Genomic DNA, 19,310 nt, shown 5'->3' with positions numbered 1-19,310 from the left:
GGGGGAGAAAGAGCACGAAGAGCAAGGAGGGGTGCGAGCGAGACGACGCGCGGCCGACCGACGAGGGCAGAACGCGCGCGGAGGTAGCAGACCGGGGGTGGTCGGTGAGGGCTGATTCTTCGGCCGACACACGTTCGCGCACCAGCATCACGCGCCGGCAGGCGTCGCTGGTTTAAAAATGGGGGATTTTTTCACATTTATCAGTGCACGCTCAGATCTGGCTTCCGTATCAATGTCCGAACACACGCGAACACCCAGACAATCGCGCGAATTCACACGAATACATTGTCCCGATCGGATTGTATGGATTTTTTTCCGGGACACACACCACACCCCCGCCCGCGCCCTCCTCCGCGCCGCTGCTGGTCCGCCGACCGAACCCTCTCGTTCTCTCACCCAGCGGGTCTCCTCGTTTACCACCCTCCCCCGGCCCCTCCGGCCGCCCCCGCCCCTGCACAATACCACCCCATCAGCTATCCCGCCATCCACGCGACAACCGTAATTTTAAGCTGAAAGGACCGATTTTTGTGCATCTCGATGCTGTTTGCTGCGTCGTCGGCTTCACCAACCCGCCAGCCCGCGCCGTGCCGCGCCGTGCTGCGCCGCGCCGCCAATCCTCGTCCCGCTTTCCCAGCGGGCACCAACGATACCCTCTTTTATTGCGATGCGACAAAGTCGACGTACGAACGATTGTTTTTGTCGAAGGTACGCTCGTATTGTCCCGCCGTCCTTTTCGCGAGAGCCTCATTGTCGCGTCTGATAATAATTATCGTCGGAAACAAACGCGGCCGATGCGGCAGCCTTGTAAAAAGGTTTACTTTCGCCCGTATGACGTATTTGCGCGCATTATATTCCCTTTTTCTCCCCCGCGCTCCTCCCTATCGGCGAGCGAGGCGCGACGAGTGCGTCGTGGAAACGACGACGACGGTCGTCGATCCTCGCGACGATTCTCACGCGCTTCGGACGATATTCACGGAACAAAGTCCGCCGTCTGCGGAATCAAAAGGCACTTGGATGAATGGAAGACGATCAGTCGTGTCTGCTCGTATGCCCCGATAAATAAATAGGGATCCACCATTATCTAGAGGACCAGCCCTCGACGCCGAGCCCCTACCACCGAACGGGTCAATGGAATTCATAACGTTTGCGCGGATAAAAAAGCTGGCTGGCCCGCACAGGAGGGTGGGGCCACATCGGAACATTACTCATACCTCGGCGTTCGCGCAATTTTTAGCTCTGAAATAAATCATCATTATTGCGGCCGGAGGGATGCGCATTATGGGGGCCGCGGGGGTAGATTATCGTAGGTGGAGGCTACCTACCCCCTCCGTCCGATAATACCCTTTCAGGGCTGAAAACGGATGACGGGTAGTAGCGTCAAAAACTTCTCGCTGTATCTTTGATCATTTGCGGAGCGAATAATTAGAATCGTATCGTTCAAGTAATCGCCATATTGCGGCGCGCGACGAAAATTTTTCCATTTTCATACGGGCGACCGGCCGTTTTCTCTCGATTCGTTCAATCGGGATGACGAAAAACTGAGAAGAATGCAATAAAAATTTGAATATTTTTCTCGCTGGTAGTCGGACTGAAAAAAAAAATAATCAACATTATTCCTCGTCGCTAATTAAAAAAAAAAAAAAACTCGTTTAAAGTACCCGTGAAATTCGCTCGCAAAAATGTGAAATGAAAAATTCGCCCGCTCTAAGATATTATAACGGTCATATGCGCTCTCAATCATTGCTAAATTCCCTAATCACTCGGCAAGGTACAGATATAAAATGAATCGCACACCGTCATTTATCCGATCGTCGTTATATATTTTCTGCCTTATCGGCGCGAAAAAAGCGTCCCATCATCCTGCCCGTGTGCGAGATATATCGACGGGGGGGGGAAAAAAAATGTCGGCGAAAATTTATAAATTTGGAACAGTGGCTTTTCACTCGACACCGTACGATAGCCGATGATTAACGTTAACGATTAAGAATTAGATAATTAATTACAGCCGGACATGATGTAGCAATGCCGCAACGATATCATCGGGGCATATATTTGGGTACAGGTCAGAACATACCGGGCGGGGTATGCGAGCGTTGAGTTGATGTTTGCCAGCTGATTGATGATGTAACATCATCCTGGTAACCCTCCCACCGATTTCCGCGCCGTCGTCCTGTGCCCCGCGTCTGTCCGCCGCTCTCTTTCTCTTTCCGTCTCCCGCTCCCTCTCTGCTTCTCGATTCCCGTTTCTACCCGTCGCTACTAAACACAACGATCAAGCGACGATAAATAGATTTCGATATTCCTAATGGTGAATGAATTAATTATATCACCGCGCGTGATTCGAGCTTCGGTTACGGCGATAAGAACGGCCATGGTCGAATGCAACCTCTCTGTTAATTAGATTAAGATATGAGAAAGAGAGAGAGAGAGAGAGAAAAAGGAAAATGCGCAATATCGTAATATCTCACGCGAGCTGGACTCGAGCCACTTTGTTATGCAAGACATAATCGATATCGCGTATATAAATATCCGTACAATCTCGTAAATACAGTGAGGTTGATAAAAAGCGGGCAATTCAGAAAAAAGGCCGAAAAAAAAGTACGTTTCTAATTTCTCAAAACCAGTCTTTCTAATCATTCCTTGCTCTTTTATCGTTCGAAAGGAGAGAGATATTTCAGACATTCCGTTACGAACGAAGTGGCAGCCGGGAAATATCCGAATTCCGTTGATCTCGCTAATATGTTATTCACGTATCCTGGGAAAGGGTGCATGAATTAGCTTAATTGCCGTCTGATTTTCGATCTTCCCGTCCTTCCTACGCGATCTGGCTATGTCTGGCGCGCCAACGACTGGTGTGTATGCGCCTGTTCAATCGGTAAGAGAGATTAATATAAATTGAGACGTAAGCCCTCCGACGTCAAGACGAAAGGAGGAAGAGTGGGTTAAGGTTGCCCGGCTCATTAGCGAAGTTAAGCGGATGCGCGTCGCTAACGCGACCGAGGAACTTCGGCACTGGCAATCATCGGTAATTGTGACGATCGATCTTGATCGAAATGCTCATTTCCTGTTTGCCGGGCGCTACGAGTCGCAACAGCGGCGCGGGGGCCGCGGAGGAGGGTTAGGTGGCTCGTGGAAGGCGGAGGGAGAGGTCGAAGGCTGCCTAGCCGGCGCATCATTAACGTGATTAATGTTGAAATAAATCAGGAGCTTCGAAACGGTAGTCGATAAATCCAATAATTGCGGTATAATCATAAGTAAACAGGTGACGTCTATCGCGTTAACGTATCATCGGCAGCGGCGTTATGTATCCAATGTAAAGTGCGCTACATTTAACTATGTACAAGAAGTTCTATCTCGTCAAGTATATTCGTAAACAACGATCCGCGAGAATCCCGTCATGGAGGAGAGAAACGCGTTTCATTATTTAACTTGAAAATGGATACACATCTTATTTTATGTCCCGAGTCGAAATTTTGGCTCCACGTTAATCTTACAAGTTCCGCTGAACCTGGAGGACACTGTACAGGCTATCGTCCTACCTTGATGTTACGGATGGTTACTTAATGCCATTTTCTTCATTGGATTATTTAAAAAAAAAACGATTTACTTCAGAAACATTTAATATTCCATTTCCTCAATATTCTACCTGCATTTTATCTTTATTCTCAATTTCAATAAGCAATATATTAATTGTGTAGCATACATAACTGCAGATAGGATACGTACGATAAACAAATATTAAATAATCCAGTAAAGATTAATGGGCAAATATAATTAATCGATGAAAAAACATCAGATTTTGTTTCTCTTTATAATCTTTTCGCTATTGAATTTTTTTCATTGACGTTGGAAATTCATACGTACAATTTATGTCCGTATGTGTGTGCATATTTGAAAACATATGACGTCTTGATCCTGACTGCTCCGTCATGGCGCTCCGGATACTAATTTACGACATTGATATGTAGGGGAGACCGGGGCTAATTGGCTAATTGATTATTCGTTGTTTTCTAGCAGGTTACAGAACGGAGCAAATAGAAATTTCAAGACAATCTTTGACATGTTTGACATCTCTTTGCTTGCTCGATTATGTAACCTGTTAGAAAACAATAGAAATAATCAATTAGCCAACTTATCCCTTCAGCCAATTAGCCCCGGTCTCCTTTACGTATATATATATGATTTGATCGGTAAAGAACGCGTGTTAATTAATGCGATACTGACGAAATTTCGATGAAATATTTCAAGACTCGACGAAATATTTTGTATAAACATAACGTAAAATTTAGTTATAAAAAAAATGTGCGACGCGCGAGAATACCAAAACGATCGACCAGGAGAGTAAAATCTCGCCTTCCCCCTCTCATCAATTCTCAACAGTCGTCGCACGTAACGCCGAGTGATCAACGCGCGGACCTTCAAGAAGGTCAAATACACCTTCGTGCGTCGCGTACTTTTCCAAGCGTTGCATTACCTGTCAAGCCGGCGAGCGATACGCATAACTACAGAGACTACATGTATCAGCGCGTCATTTACAATTCCCTTCGGATGATTAAAATATTTCAGTCCTTGAAGTACATAATTAGCTCTCGTCTGAGTCGCGTTATTTAACACGTGTTCGATCTTCGATCGTATCGACGCGAGTGTCAGTGTCAGTTCCACTATTAGTTTTACGACGGAGCAGCTAAGATGTTGAATTGGGAAGCCGGGACAAAGGACGCAGGATGCCGTGACGCTGGCAACGATACATCATATATTTCTAAGTATGTTAAATTACTCGTTACACAGGAGGTTTCCGTTTTTAACGGACATTTGGTGACTTAGCGAGAATAAAGAGATACCTGTGTGAATCGAAATTTAGACCGACATTTATGGTCTGTCATTATTCGATAAATAATTGTAGCTTCATAAATCTCCGATTATTCATCACAACTTGTACCTGTATTTATTACATTATTTCATACAACAAGAAACATTGATCCGAACAATCGAATAATGGTCGATGAATACAAACTTGTAATTAATCATGTTCTCAATCAAAGATCATAAATAATGTACAATTATAATACCGGCTGTAGGATTTAATATAAATGTCGAAAGTGCTGATTTTCACGTCTGATAATGCTCTTCAAATCGCGAATTCGATCTTCTTTACATCTGTCAACGCCTGCTTCTCATTATTATTGAGCTTTGTTATTGTACGAAATGCAAATTTAAATCTCTGTTGGTAAATAGCATTACTGGACACACAACTGTTATCTCTGCCTATACCGTTTCCTCCTAAATCAGCGTTTTTAAGAGCTTCAAATTCGACGGAAATTTCCAACGACAAAAAAAGGAAAGATTCTCAGCCAATCAGGTGATTCTTAAGCCATTTTTAGATGCACTTTTATCAATAAAAGTGAATTGGGTATATAGTCCAAAGAACTAAGCATTTTCTTACAAATATTATTGCTCCATTCGATGTAACTTTACGATCGCGTCGGCATTTAAGCATTCAATTGTTATAGGGATCGGTGAGTCGGACCCTATAACAATCGGGAAATTTTTGAAAGCTCTGGCGTGAAATTAAAGAAAAAGTGCAGGTGGAAATTGGATGGACGGATCGTGATCGGCTTCGTGAACTTCAGTACCGCCGAACAAAGGAAGGAAAGCTGTTGCTTCTCCGTGCAGATTCTCCATGCGGAGCGAGGAGGCACGGACGTTTTCAATTTTTTATCATAACTGAATTACAAAAGCCGATTTCGCGCATTTGTTTACGGCTAACCCGAGGAGAGTCTTCCGTTATTATAAAGTCAATCGAGACTTCGAGTGTGCACGACGATTTGCACCGGGCAGCAATCTGCGCTCATGGTAAAAATATTCCTTAGTAAAAGCAGGGAATAAGAGGACAGCGGAACACACGATCGCATCGGTAATTACTCATTTGCTCGCTATAAATCGCGACGCTCGACGGCAGGCTGTATAATTTAGCGACGCGAATAGAGCGTTCCCCGGCAATATCATACCGGTGTTCGGGGTACAGAGCTCCTCTCTTTTTTTTTTTATATTGATTTTAGAGAACGGAAGACACGAGGTCATAAGAGGGGTCATTACGAGGCGATAGAGCGACGTCGCTCGTATGCGAGTAATGTGCGAGCGGAAGCGTCAGAAGAGCGTGAAAAAAGAAGGAGAGAGAGGGAAGAGAGCTACGAGGAAATATCTCGGCGCAGAAAAGGTTGCGATATCGCTTCGCGACTGCCGGAAGATCTCTCCTCCTTGCTTACGCCGACACGATCATCCGCAATTAGAAAATTTTATTAGAAAAGATCGCGGCCGTTATCCATAATTAGCGCCCCGTCCACTGAGCAGCACAGATATCCGATGTCCGCACCGGTTTATCTGCTATCCAGTGCGGCGTCCGCGCGTGGGATTAATAACTCTCAAGAGACGCGTAAGAAAATCAATTCGCCCGTGAGAATAGCGCCGTGAGCACGTGTTAACATCGCCGGGGTGGGAGGGGATCCAGTCTGGATCGGTCGATCGATGCTTTCCACCCTTTCCTCGGCCTCTCGCCGGCCGATAGAACGTGTAGGTGCGCCCCGCATACACCGACGTGTGCGTCCCTTATGTGCCGTAGCGACGCTGCCACACCACGTTTAACGCGACCCAGTGGATCGATGTGTGACACACGGACGCTCGGTAATAGATATATAATAAGCGTGGATCGCGCGCGCGCGATCCGTGCCATAGCCCTGTCTATCCTCCCGTCGACGACATACCTCTCTCACTCGTTACATAACGATCCGTCACGCCGAACTTTTATCCGCAACTTCGCGAATCTCCTCCCCCGCGCGATTCCTTCGAGACGTCGCGGATTCCCCGATCAATTTCAGCTTGACCCTTCGTACTCCCAAAAATTTCGTCTCACGCCACGAGCTTTTAGATAAGCACGATAATCGAGTGGATAAAACTTCCCGTCGGGATCGATCGTCGAAACTTCCCCGGTCGATAGACGGAGAAGCGGAATTTACAGTGATACCCTTTAATAGCGAGCTAATCGCGAGTTTAATACTTCTCTCGTTCTATCCACACGAAAGCAATTTAACCGTCGAGAATACCCGACGAGCCTGCCTTCTCTCTCTTTCGCGCGCGCGCTCACGTTAACGCCACCATCAAGGTCCCTATCTCGTAAGGACGAAGATCTCGTCGGAGCGGATCGATCGAGCTTTCCGCCTTTTCCTCCGGCGCACAATAGCCGGTCCTGTACATGCATCTATAGGCGCGCCTCCGCACATGTCTCGCGTGGCACGACACAACGACCGTGCTACCAACGCACTCGCTCGCGCATACACACGCGTGAGCGTGCGCTCGCGTACACACACACACACGCACACAATGTTAAATTTAACACCAGTCGGTGGCTCACCGAGAAACCGTGTCGCCGGGTAACGCACGAGCTTTAACACGCGCTGCGGACAATCGCCGCGCGATAGATACATAATAAGCGTGGTGTTGTATACGGGCGTCTAAGGCCGCCGAGGGCTAATGAAGCCCGGGCTAGTTAGGCGCGATGTTAATTAAATGATATGATCATTAGTCATTATAACGTCATTGTGTGGCGCCGGCAACTTGCGCCGGCCAGTGTGTGTGCGCGCTGCGTCGCTGCCTACTCTTGGGACGACCAGCAATACGACCCATGTGGAACGTGTACCGGACGTATGAGCATGCCACGCCCGCCACCACAGCATTTCTATGACTATACTCTCTCTCTCTCTCTCTCCTCGCTCGCGTTACTGCCGTGTCGCGGATCGAACGCTTTTCGCAGTTCACGCACGAAGACGACCGGAAAAACGCGCGCCGGTCGTCGTCACCGGCTGATTCAGACCGGAACCAAAAATAGTCGCGCGTTCCAGAAGAGACGACGAGAGACCGAGGCGCTGAAATCGCGGTCGATTATTAGCCGCGGTCCGTGAAACACGATCAACGATCACTTTATCAGGAAGGGGAGGGGGGGGATGGATTTTTGTTGCAATGTGACGATTCGTTGAACGACCGCTTGTAACTCATCGACGCGTACAGTAGCCTTTCTCCGAAGCTCCTTGAGACCTCCTCTTCGTTGCAGCCAGTCGCGAGGAAAACGGTTGTCGTTACGCGTGCGTGTGGTTCTTTCTTCTTCCCCCCCCCCCTCTCTCTCTCCCTCTCTCTTCCGGCGGGTTTCTTTCGAAGCGGAGGTACGATACCTCATTCTCGCTTTAAGTGGCTGTTAAATACGGGAGTGGCAATTGACGACTTGGGCTTAACGGGCGACACTGGGCGCGAGGCGCTTAATTTCAATCGAGACACCGAGAAATGCTAATTAGAACGTATTTATAGCACGCGGTTTAAAGCGCAGGCATAACCGAGCGTGGATCGGTGTGAACTGCGGAGCGAGTAACGCATCGCCACGTCGCATTTCGCGTTAATGGCCACAATTAGGTGTTTTAATTAGCGCTTACTCCCAGCGGCAGCTGCCACTGCCAAATTAGGACTGCCACGAAACAATAACTGCCGATTGAAGAACCTAATTAGCGGAGTCTCTCGCGTACATCGCGCGCGCACATCGGGGGCGAATCTCAGCTCGGCGCGATATATCGCGCGGTTATAAATTAATAATTGGCAATGATCTCGCCGCGATACCATCTGCGCCGGTATCACCGGAAGAACAACCTAATTAAATCCCGCGTCGAGCCGATAGGATAGGTGCTTTGCATACGCTCGCAATGATTAAGACCCTCCGCGAGAAATTGGATCCAACTAGCGGAACGCGACAAAACCGCTAAGAAAATGACTTCATCGTCAGACGCGCGTCCATCGACGCGCATCTTATCGAAATCCGTTAGCGACGGAAAGGGAGAAAGAGAGATGACTCGCGGTTGTGAGAAAAGTAAGAGAGGATAACGTTTACCTTCCGACGCCGTCGCCGAGAGTTGCAGCGCGTTCGCGGCTAAGAGAAATCCAGGCTCGGTATTTAACGGGCGTTATAGCGCGCGCGAGTCCCGCGCGATCGTTAGAGTAACGCGTCCATTCGTAGAGCGTGCATACACACTCGTTCGTAGTCCGGCAACGAGCCACCGGGAGACTTTGGATAATCCTCGAGTGCATGTGCTCTTCCGTAATATGGCCACGGGCCCCTCTTCCGACGAATAGCCTCGCGGTCGGCGGCTGTAATTTAATATACGCACGAAATGGAGACAGTAATGACTCGTATGGTTTCGGGCTTAAAATTAAATGCGACTATCCGAGTTAGTAAAATTCCTAATTCGCGCGCTCCAGATCCGGCCGGGACGTTACAAGGCACGGACATTTTTCGTGTGATCTTCCGGGGCTTCGCCGTCCTCTGCTCGTACCAGCCAAGCGAAGTGGGAAGGTGCAACTGGACGCGCTCCAAATTAAATTCGGCCAGGGAAATGAAAAAGAAGTCGGAAGGGTTGGGCACGTAGGCTCACATTTTTTTCCGCCTCTTGTTCTCTCCGGCAGGGCGTAGGTGAACAAAACGCGCGCGGAGGGGTTCTTAAACAAATCCCCGTCTCGTTCTCGATCTCCAAGCGAGGTCTCGCGGTATTCTTCTTTCGGGGGAAGGATGAAACAGGCGGTAGGAATTCGGCGAACGTCTCGATGCTCACGTCGACTCGTACGCGAGTCGAACGAATCGAAGGATTCGTCCGAGATCAAAGACGATTCATTAACGGTCGCGGAATTTAACCGTACGTTCCGTCTCGACGGTCCGAAACCTGCGATCTCCAGGGATCGCATATATTTCAGTCCCGTCTTCTCTGAGAAAAAAGAGAAGAAAAAAAGAAGTAGCACGGAATGAGGTATACCGGTTTGTTTTCAATTACGCAATCCGTCGGCTTCTCGAAAAGCCCGCGCGTTACGCGCATATAATGACCCGTTTAAGCGCTCGCGGCTCTCAGCGTGAACGCGGGGCATTAAATCCGACCAAGTTTTTCGCTACTCCCGGGAAGAATTAGAGAGAGAGGTAGAGAGTCCGGATCCTCGTGAGTGGTCAGATATGCGAGCACCGTTTAATTAATGTCGCTTATTAGCATATAAACTCATGCGTGATGCTGATGATGTAACCCGCCTCTGCCACGCCGCGTTTCTCCGACCGGCCGGTCGGTCGCTCGTGATGATCACGGTCGTTCCGCGAGCGGTCGTAGACTCCGACTCGACGGAGGAGTGGCCAGAGATGTGAAATGTCGTGGGGAACGCTCGAGGCAGTGGGCATTACGAAGCCCCTAGAGCACCCGTGGCCGGCAGCCACTAGTTACATTGTCTAAGGTTTCAATAACCTAATGAACCCCAACGCGCGCACCAAACCGACCGAACTCTCTCTCTCTCTCTCTCTCGCAGTCGAGAGAGAACGACACAGCGCTACGGGACACGGTTAATTAAATACAAATTAGAGCCAAGAATTGCAACGACGGGAGGTCGCCGGCGTAAAGAAAATAACCTTGCCTTGGAGTGCGCGCGAGGATGAACTCGCGATGAACACGTCCTCGCTCGCGGGACGGAAACGCCGGAATATCGATCCCCGCGCGATTTAGCGCCCAGCTTCGTTCTCCGTGTTGCTGGACGAAGCGGCAACTTTGCCGGGAGAATAGGGCGCGCTAAACATCACGAGCGCCGGTACAAAATACGTCAATACTCACTCCACCAAGTTGCTCTAAGCTCCGTAAAGAGTCCGCGGAATACGTAACGATCGTCAGTGTTTCGATACGCGAGGTCCGAGTTCGCCAGTTCGCGACTCCGAGCGCGAAACGACATTCCGCGGAAAGAGAACGAAGAAGAAACGCGGTGGACGCCTGAGCCTAAATTTTGGCCCTATGTTGAATTTTTTATTTCATTATACGATAAGAGCTAATGTAGCAAACTGGGTCTCACATACGCACACACACACACACAATTTTAATTCTAATAACACAGGGTGTCCCAAGATTCATGTGTACGAAGTGAAGAGGAAGATTCTTCATACCAGAAGTAGTTACTTTTTTCTTAGGGGCCATTCAGCAATTACGTCACGCCACGAGGAGAGGGGGGATTTATTAGCTTCCGTGACAGCTGCGATGACGGAGGGAGGGAGTAAAGGCCATGGTACGTCACATTAAGTCTTACGCTTATTTTCGTACTGGATCTAAGGACCCCGCATGCGGGAATTTTGGGACACGCTGTATAATTTACTCCTACTCTTTGATCTTGATGCCTTGAGTTTTCGTTTTTGTTGTTTCAGCCTCAAAATAGGTTGTTCAAGGTATCATTAACCCCAGTTAGCCACACTTATTTTCGTGTCTTTAATTCGCCACGCTCGATCCGCGAGACCGCTCTACTTTCTTGCCTTGTCATTTTCATTCTAATTAATATTAAGTTTGTAACGTGAGAATTGGAAATACAGTGTCTAAATATGATGTTTATGATATCAGGTCGGGAGAATGATTTGGGTTTAGGTTTATTATTATAAGAAAACAATTGCAAGAAAATGGAGAGAAAAGGTGTTTTCGAAAAAGAATTCTCAATGGTTTTGCAAATGTGATTTAAGAAAAAGTTATGTCCGTTATAGCGGACATCTGATATATTTTGAGAAAACAAATAGTGTGCCGTGTGATTCGCTCCAAAAAGTTCCAAAGGAAAACTAGAAAACCGGAAAATGTTCAACGGTCTACTGAACTGGAATATAGCGAGCTAGAGTTAAAATGAAATCTGTTACACTGAGAGAAAAAAATCTAAGAAATAAAAAATATTTATTCGACGGTTACCAATAACATATTTACTCTACTACAATAATATTAACCGAATAAATATTTTTTTCAGTTTTTCATATTTCTTCTCTCAGTGTATAGGATTAAAAGTCTGAAAGAATTAAAGTTCTAAAAAGAGAGAAGTTAATAAGTGTCAGTATCGCCAAGGTAGGTTTTTACTAGTCTGTAGGCCATGTACACAAGTAGACACAAATTATCCGTAAGAGTGTCAAAGTGGCATCAAAATTTCGGCTAGGACGATCCTCCGTCTTTCGAATGACCGTGGATCGAGGTGTCTCGATCGAAACGGGGGGAGGGGGGGAGGGGGTGACACGACCGTACGCGACGGCCACATACGTATTGCGCGAACGTAAGGAGCGTCGTTAGTAGAACGATTAAATTAAAATATTTGATTGCCAAAAGGGTCTCTTCGCCCTCTCCCAGCCCGGACGTGTCCGTATCGCGCGGGTTCTCTCGCCGAATTTGAAATGCTAAACAGCAAATACGCCTAATGAACACGTATGCTCGTCCGTGTCCGTGGGTATGTTTGTACCAACGGCGACATTACTGCCGGCGTATTTGCGTTGGCAAGGCCCCCGCGGATAATAGATTCATCCTTCACGCTTCTTAATTAGGAGTTAAGTTTTATTGGCCTTTAGCTCGGTAGCAGCTCGCGCGCGCATCAGCGTCAGCTCTCGCGACGCGAGCTAGCTAATGCCGTGTATGTGTGTGTATGTTTGTTGTATGTCTGTGTGTGACCGAATGGTGCACACACACGATGATGACGTCGACGAATTATAAGTGACGCGTTGTTCGTGCGTGCCGTACCTCCATTTGCGTGTGTGCGCGCGCGAACACCCGCGTGTACATACGGCGTTACATCGGGTGTTCCATTGAAATTGAACTCGGGGCGACCTTGTGCCGCACGAAGGTGTCGCGCAGCGTTCGCCTTTCAGCGAAGTCTGATCGTGGTAATGAGGATAAGAAGGTATTACATGGGAAGGTTGAGTCACTCGAGGAAGTCTCTTAACGATCGGCGCTCAACGCGCCGCACGCTCGATTATCACTTTTATACCTTGCGAGCGAAACGCGACTGGCAATTTTAAATAGCGCCTTGCGATGCGCCTGTCGACGCGAAAAAGAAAAAAAACTTTGTCCTTTGACGAAGAAATATTATTGCGGATGCGTGATGTCGCGTGTAGGAGAGTACGCGTCGACGATCTTTGTTCTCCTCTTTGTTTGGTTTTTCTCCTCAAGTACTCTCAGCGCTACCGTCGATCCAGCGAACCTCAATTTCGCAGAGCCGAGAACGCAGACGTAGAAGCGCGCGCGAAGAGTCCCGATTAATTGTCCAGCTGTGCATAAACGCGTGGGATTTTTCGAGGCGCCTTTCGTCGCTCGCACGAGCGGAGAGACACGGGAAACGCACGCAAGGCTCATCGTAGGTGTACGTCCATTGGCAGACGTTATATCGGCGCATTACCTTACTCTCCTAGCGATTCCTTGCGGAGGACGCTTTGCATTTCGCTCGTTCGGTTCGTTTTTGCAGGAAGCATCAATATTTATATTGCATAATGCATTCGTAATTGCCGCGTGTACACTCTATTTGTACTGATTTTGTAATGCCATGAAAATGTATGAAGCGATAGCTATTATTAGAAACTGGATGCAAAACTCACGGCAGCGACCAGGTTAACTAGGTGTAGACAGGTAGGAAAAGAAAGTAAATGAAGCGGAGAATGAGATTGCATGATTATCAAAGAACGCTCTTGCGTGAGAAATTTCTTTCTGCACTCGCGCGGCGTCCGTTAATGACGCCGATGGAGTCTTTTGTGATGGAAGTCATGTAAACAAGTTCAATACGTATCATGATTTCGCGTGTACATGCGTGTCTCACTGTCAAAGGCTTTGTCATCGCACTTTATTATCGGACTTTTACGTAAACAACGTTATATAAACCTGGATAAATTCGAATTGTTCCAGCATTAATCACGTACGATAATCAGGCGTGCACGCACTTCTCCTCGCGCTCCGAAGTGACGAAAGTTCCGTGCCTCTTGTTCATTGTCTTGCTCGCAATACAATCGATATTCCCGGCGTACGTTAAAGCCCGGATTTGCCGCATCGGCGATTTTGGAGCCGGTGAATTTTTCGCGTCGCTGCGCGGACAGTTGCATATCCCGTCCGACGCGCGTTCGCACCGGCGTAAGACGTTTCGGGCACGAAACTGTCCGAAAGTCGAGCCGAGAAACGTCGGACGTCTCTCGGTCTCCGCAGAGGCGTGTCGGACGAAGCTGGACGGCCCTCGATTTATCGACAACCTGTACCGACGCGTTGTTAAGACCTCGTGGAAATGGCTCGCACAGTACAATCCATATTAGGAGAGACCGCTCTCGCTCGCCGGCCAAGATCTGGACGAGAGGGTTCCGTCCGAGGGTGAGCGGGCGGCGGGTGAAGCAGGAATAAGTTATCTGCAACTAGCAACCCTTCGGCTAAGTGGACGGTTCTCAAGCAGCACTATTCCGGTCCCGTTGTTCGTCCGAGGAAACTTGATTAATGCCCGTAAGAGGACAAACTCGGCGGATCAAGGCATTGTGGCTATTCGACGATAATTAGAATCGACCATTCGAGACGGTATTGACAAAGGCTCTCTCCGATCACGCCCGATCGATAACCTGGTCGGATAACCGGCGAATGAGGGAGGCGCGCATAAGCAGCCTTTTTAACGAAGATCGCGCGTTCCGTGGCAAACGGGTTGGGAACCTATTTTCCCAAGAGGGCGGAATAAGGTGGAAGGAGAGGCCGAGGAGGGAGTCGTTGTGTCCAGTGTCTCGGCGTGCGGCCGCTGGGGTGGTTGTGGCCAGTCACGAGGGCGCGTGGGATGGGGTTAGGTCCCTCTTGTACACGAGGCGAGGTTCGGACTTGAGAGATCAATAAACGACCCTCCAACCTGGACACTCGGCCCATCCCTCATCCTACCGCCGCGTCGGGGCACCTTCGGTTCCACAGACTCCGCGCGCGCAACGCGCACGTCATCGATAATCGCTCTTTTTACCACGAGAAATTTTCTTTAAATCGCCCCTTGGCTCGTTAATAATTTCTCTCCTCCGATGAAGAAACAAGCAGCTTATAAATAATGATATCGTTTCGTAACGCCGTGGTATAATGCTCCGCAAACACTCGCTAACGATCCCGCCAGACGCTCGCGAATGGCCACTACTACTCCGGCTAATCTGTGCGCGATAAAAGAGTGTGCGTGCTCTCCCCGTAGAATCCCGAAGGATCGGCGCACTTTGTTTCCTATCAATTTGCATAAGGGTGGCTAATGTAAGCAGAGAACTGTTATAGGGCGGATATTGCCCGCGGGTTCAGCGTACCTCGCGTTCGTGAATGCTTCTTAAGCGATGAATGTTAAAAACAGCATAATCGAGCATAATAATTACGTTTCAAAGAGAGCGGCGATTTAAATACAAGCGCTGCTTGAATAAAATATTTCGCCCCGCGTATCCTTCGATACCAAATATTAATCGCGAGATCTCGATAAGGTCGATATCCGTTGTCTCCGATCATTGCGTTTGCATATTTACGGTATCGCCCGTTGAATTATGGTTCGTGTTAAAACCACGAAGGACGGGAAGACACAGAGAATCGGAGCGTAGCTTCAGACTTTTACGATAAAGTCACGTAGATTCGATTCGGGTCCCCAGATAGTAGCAACTGGTGGTAGATAAAAACTACTCGCCGTCATTTCTTCGGGAATTCAGGATTACATCGGTGGAGCAACGAGAGCGTCTTTCGAGCATCATCGCGTTGTTTTTCGTGCTTTTCCCTCGTAATTTAATAATCGCGCAGTCCTGCGAGACTTCGCTCGAAACTGTGCGAAATTAAAATTAAACATTTCGCTACGGCAACTGTGTCTTTTCCTCTTTAGAAGTTGAAGTAACGTTGGAAATATATAAATTCTTCGTAAACGATAGAAAAAAAAAAAAGAAACGTAATGATTCTTTTTGCAATCACGCTTCGTTCACCGAGAAAAAGAATTTTTAGTATTTGCAATTGTAATCGCATGAGCGAAAGAATTATAGTCAAGAGAGTCATTTTTCTAATAAGTATAGTGTCACTGATAATAACCTTACCATGCATATTGTTACTGTATTTTGAATTGAATTCAGAAAAAGGATACGGTCGAGACCGAAAATGAGTGTAATTTTAATGAGATTTCTCTCGAGCGTTCGTACGCCGGTCCGACCTCTTTCTTAGCACTTTGTTTTCTTTATACACAACCGTCCCCTAACCCCGTTCCGAGATCGTGAATACGGAGATGAAGAAGAAGCGCGTACAGGAGTCGGCGGGAGTTTGGGACTTTTACGGTCTGGTTGTTCGCTCCTCTCCGGCTCTCTCGCTCCCTCTTACGCGGCTGGATCGAGAGGGGTTTGCGGATGCCGCGAGCAACTGGTGGTGGAAAAACACCCTCGTTCGCTCTCTCACCACCCCCTTAGCACCCTCCGCCGCGCCCGACGCCGTTGCGCTCTCTTCCATCTCTCCCTCTTCTTCGCCCACCCTCCCTGCCGCGATCCCACGACACCCACCTCCGGTCGACGGTGCGCACGATCTTCCACGACTCAAAGCGACTGCGATCCTTCGAGCTTTATGAACGCGTAAACGCTCGAGGGTACGCGACTCCCCGCGCGCGCCTGCCGTATGCGCGCCGTACGGAAAGAAAGAGAGAGGGGGAGGGAAAGGAATATATATACGTGGCACGTGTACGTATACATGCGCGCACACACACACACACACACACCGATCGCAGTGAGAAAGGAAAGGTTAAACGTTCCACTGACGACGACGACAACGACGATAACCGACTTCGGACGGAGGAGTTTGAGGAGATGGAAAAAGCTCAACCTCGCGCGGGAACGTTCAAGGTTCGGGGCGCGACGTCCATCGCCGCTCCCCCGGGTATTCTCGGCTCGCCGATCCAAACGTCGTTACCCGTTTACCGTTGCCAGTTGCCCGTCTACTCGGCTTTATTGTTCGTCGGTTCGCTCACACCACCGTTTCTCTCTAGCCGAAATTTTCACGCTCTTCAAGGTGATTTGCGCCTACTTACGTGGCATATAGAATAATCAAGACTTATTTTGACAATACTGACGTTCGTTAACTACTCTCTTCAACTTTTAATACCGCAGTTATTTAGTATTAATACTAAAGTTGACACTTTTATACGTGCCCCCTGAGATTAGCGTTGCTATTTTTAATTTCCGTCTTCAATATCTTCTAAATTAAAACTAAGAATTTTGCTGGAAAACCACTATGATATTAAGGAATAATATGCAAACACTATACATAAATTTCCGAATTATTCACCATTTTTCTTTCTTAATACAGCGGTGTAAACTTTATAATTTATAGTAATACTCGAAATACATGTACATACGCGCATATTTAAATATTTATGTACCACTTTCTATTATCTGTGCATCGCTATTAGATCAACTGATGCATAAATATAGCATCAAGAAGAAAAATCAAAAATAATATTTTCGTATTTATAATACTGTTTACACACGTGTGTCTTAATTTTGTTCAAAATTAACATTTATTATTTAGGTAGTGAATTAAATGTATAAGAAGGTAGTTTCGCTTGATAAGTACTAAATTTATGAACGGCCTGCTTGACACTGTGCCACTAATGGGTAATACATTCTTAAGGTAAGGCCAAATATCGACTCTCGGTCTTCATCGCATGCACGTCGTGAATACATTCGCGCGCGCGCGTCGCCTCGGCGTCCCTCGCGTCGCGGTTTACTCGCGCTCGCGCGACCGATGATGCATGTGCGACATTTGTCGGTTGACTCGCTGAATATTTACGCAAACCGTCACACGGGCAAAGCGCGATTTCCCGGCGACGTATAAACAAAAGGGGACATCGCGACGGACTCTGTTTTCTTTTCCGCGCAATCAAATTAACGCGCGCGCGATCTTCGCGAAGATCGCGGGATGAAGGCGCGCTTACGACGGCCGAAACGGCCTTTCTTCCGAAGGCCCTGCCGGGGACCTAATTCCCGGGTGTTCATTAGTCCCTGCAATATTCACGGTCTAATCCCTCAGATCAGTGGGCTGTTGCCTAAGCCATCATTAAGACTCGAATAATTCAGGTTAACAGCAAATACGCCCGGCGGTAATCTCGATTTGCATTTCGTTGTTTGTTTGAAGATGCTGACCGGAAGGTCCGGCCCACGCGGAGAATAAACATTTCGCGGCGAGGACACCGGTCGTTTCTACCGGCTAACCCCAGCTGTTTCCGCTCTCAGAGTTCGAAGGAAGCGTCTCTTCACCCATTTCTTAACGGATCTACGGCCGCGCGCTGCGAAGATCCGCCGCGAACGCGACGCGTCTCGACGTTGCGCCGCCTCCGCGCTGTCTCCGCGTGCAAAATCACTCGGAAAACTGGCTCGGCGGCGTGCGCGCGAAAACAAAAGAGGTCGCGGTCGATCGCCGTTCAACTGATTGGATGTAAACAGACACCGGTGATACGGACGGAACTATTCCATCCATCGGGGGTATCGATTTACTTGGGCGTATCCACAGAAGCCTTAAAACCACGGTCGTCTAATTTGCCCGTCCGTCTGAAATTGCTTTCTTCGTATCCGCGAGGCCGAGGCGCTCTCGGGCCGGGGTCCCTTCTGGACGTTGGTCGATCGGTCGCTTCTTGCAGTCGAGTTCCAGACTCCAGGGCCGGTTACAGAGCTGGCCGGGCAAATACAGGCTATGCATAACAATCGATCTCCCAGGAAACTATGGGGGCGGATGGTCAGCGGGCGGATAAAGCAGGGTGGTTCGACGTAAGGGGGCGGCGAGGCAGCCACGAGGCAGACCGGCACAAGATGAGGGAAGTCTGAGATAGCCACTAGCCAACACCCCATCTGCTGCCCCTTTCGAAAGCAGGTTATCCGTTCTACTAGCTGTTAGATTCGGGCGCAGATAGGTGGTAGCTCCATTGAGCGTCTTTTACCGCGCTCGACGCAATTCGTCGATATTCCGGAAGATCGCGGAAGATCCAGGGTCCCCTTTGAGAACATCGCCGGCCGCTGAGAAGAGAGGCGAAAAGTTTCGCCGTGAAAACTCGATACTTCGTAGCGCGCGTGTGTTAAAGATTTAACACGAACATTTGAACAAGGGCCGACTTTAACACAAGTGCGAGATGTTTTTTCACCGTATGACGCATATCAATCCAGCCGAAATGCCGCACGCGGGCCGCAAGATCGTTTAGCCTGATATCGCTATTTCACGCAGATTGCCGCGTTTTATCTCGCGAGTTTCCTTTTCCGAGATCATGTACGTACGTCAAAAGTTTTCTTTCGCGCAAACTTCGCGGAGGCACGTTCGCAGCCGGAGACGAGTAAAGCCATCGGTCAACCAGTATTACGGCATCTGCATGTTATTTACTCGCGAGCCACCGAGTACATTTGTTTGGATTATCCCTGAAATAAACCAGTGCCCATTCTGCCGCGCCTTCCTCCCCGATCCCCTCCTCCCTGCCCCCCCCCCCCCC

The 19,310-nt window shown here is 48.5% G+C and overlaps 1 protein-coding gene across 6 annotated transcripts in view; it reads left to right on the top strand.

Annotated features, from left to right (window-relative positions):
• LOC106744256 (POU domain, class 6, transcription factor 1) overlaps positions 1-19,310 on the top strand; it is a 135,535-nt gene that overhangs the window by 53,628 nt on the left and 62,597 nt on the right. The window contains exon 1 of one of the 6 annotated variants that reach the window (XM_014618877.1): positions 4,489-4,762. The exons of the other annotated variants lie outside the window; for them this stretch is intronic. The gene's annotated coding sequence lies outside the window, so the exon portion shown is untranslated. Of the gene's footprint in view, positions 1-4,488; positions 4,763-19,310 lie in introns of those variants that run through there. 6 annotated transcript variants of the gene reach the window in all.

This window comes from Dinoponera quadriceps, unplaced genomic scaffold (genome assembly GCF_001313825.1).
Source record: "Dinoponera quadriceps isolate SergipeBrazil2010 unplaced genomic scaffold, ASM131382v1 scaffold707, whole genome shotgun sequence".
Taxonomy (NCBI): Eukaryota; Metazoa; Arthropoda; class Insecta; order Hymenoptera; family Formicidae; genus Dinoponera; species Dinoponera quadriceps.
Note: the sequence above shows the minus strand (reverse complement) of the source record. Positions and strands in the feature narration are given on the sequence as shown.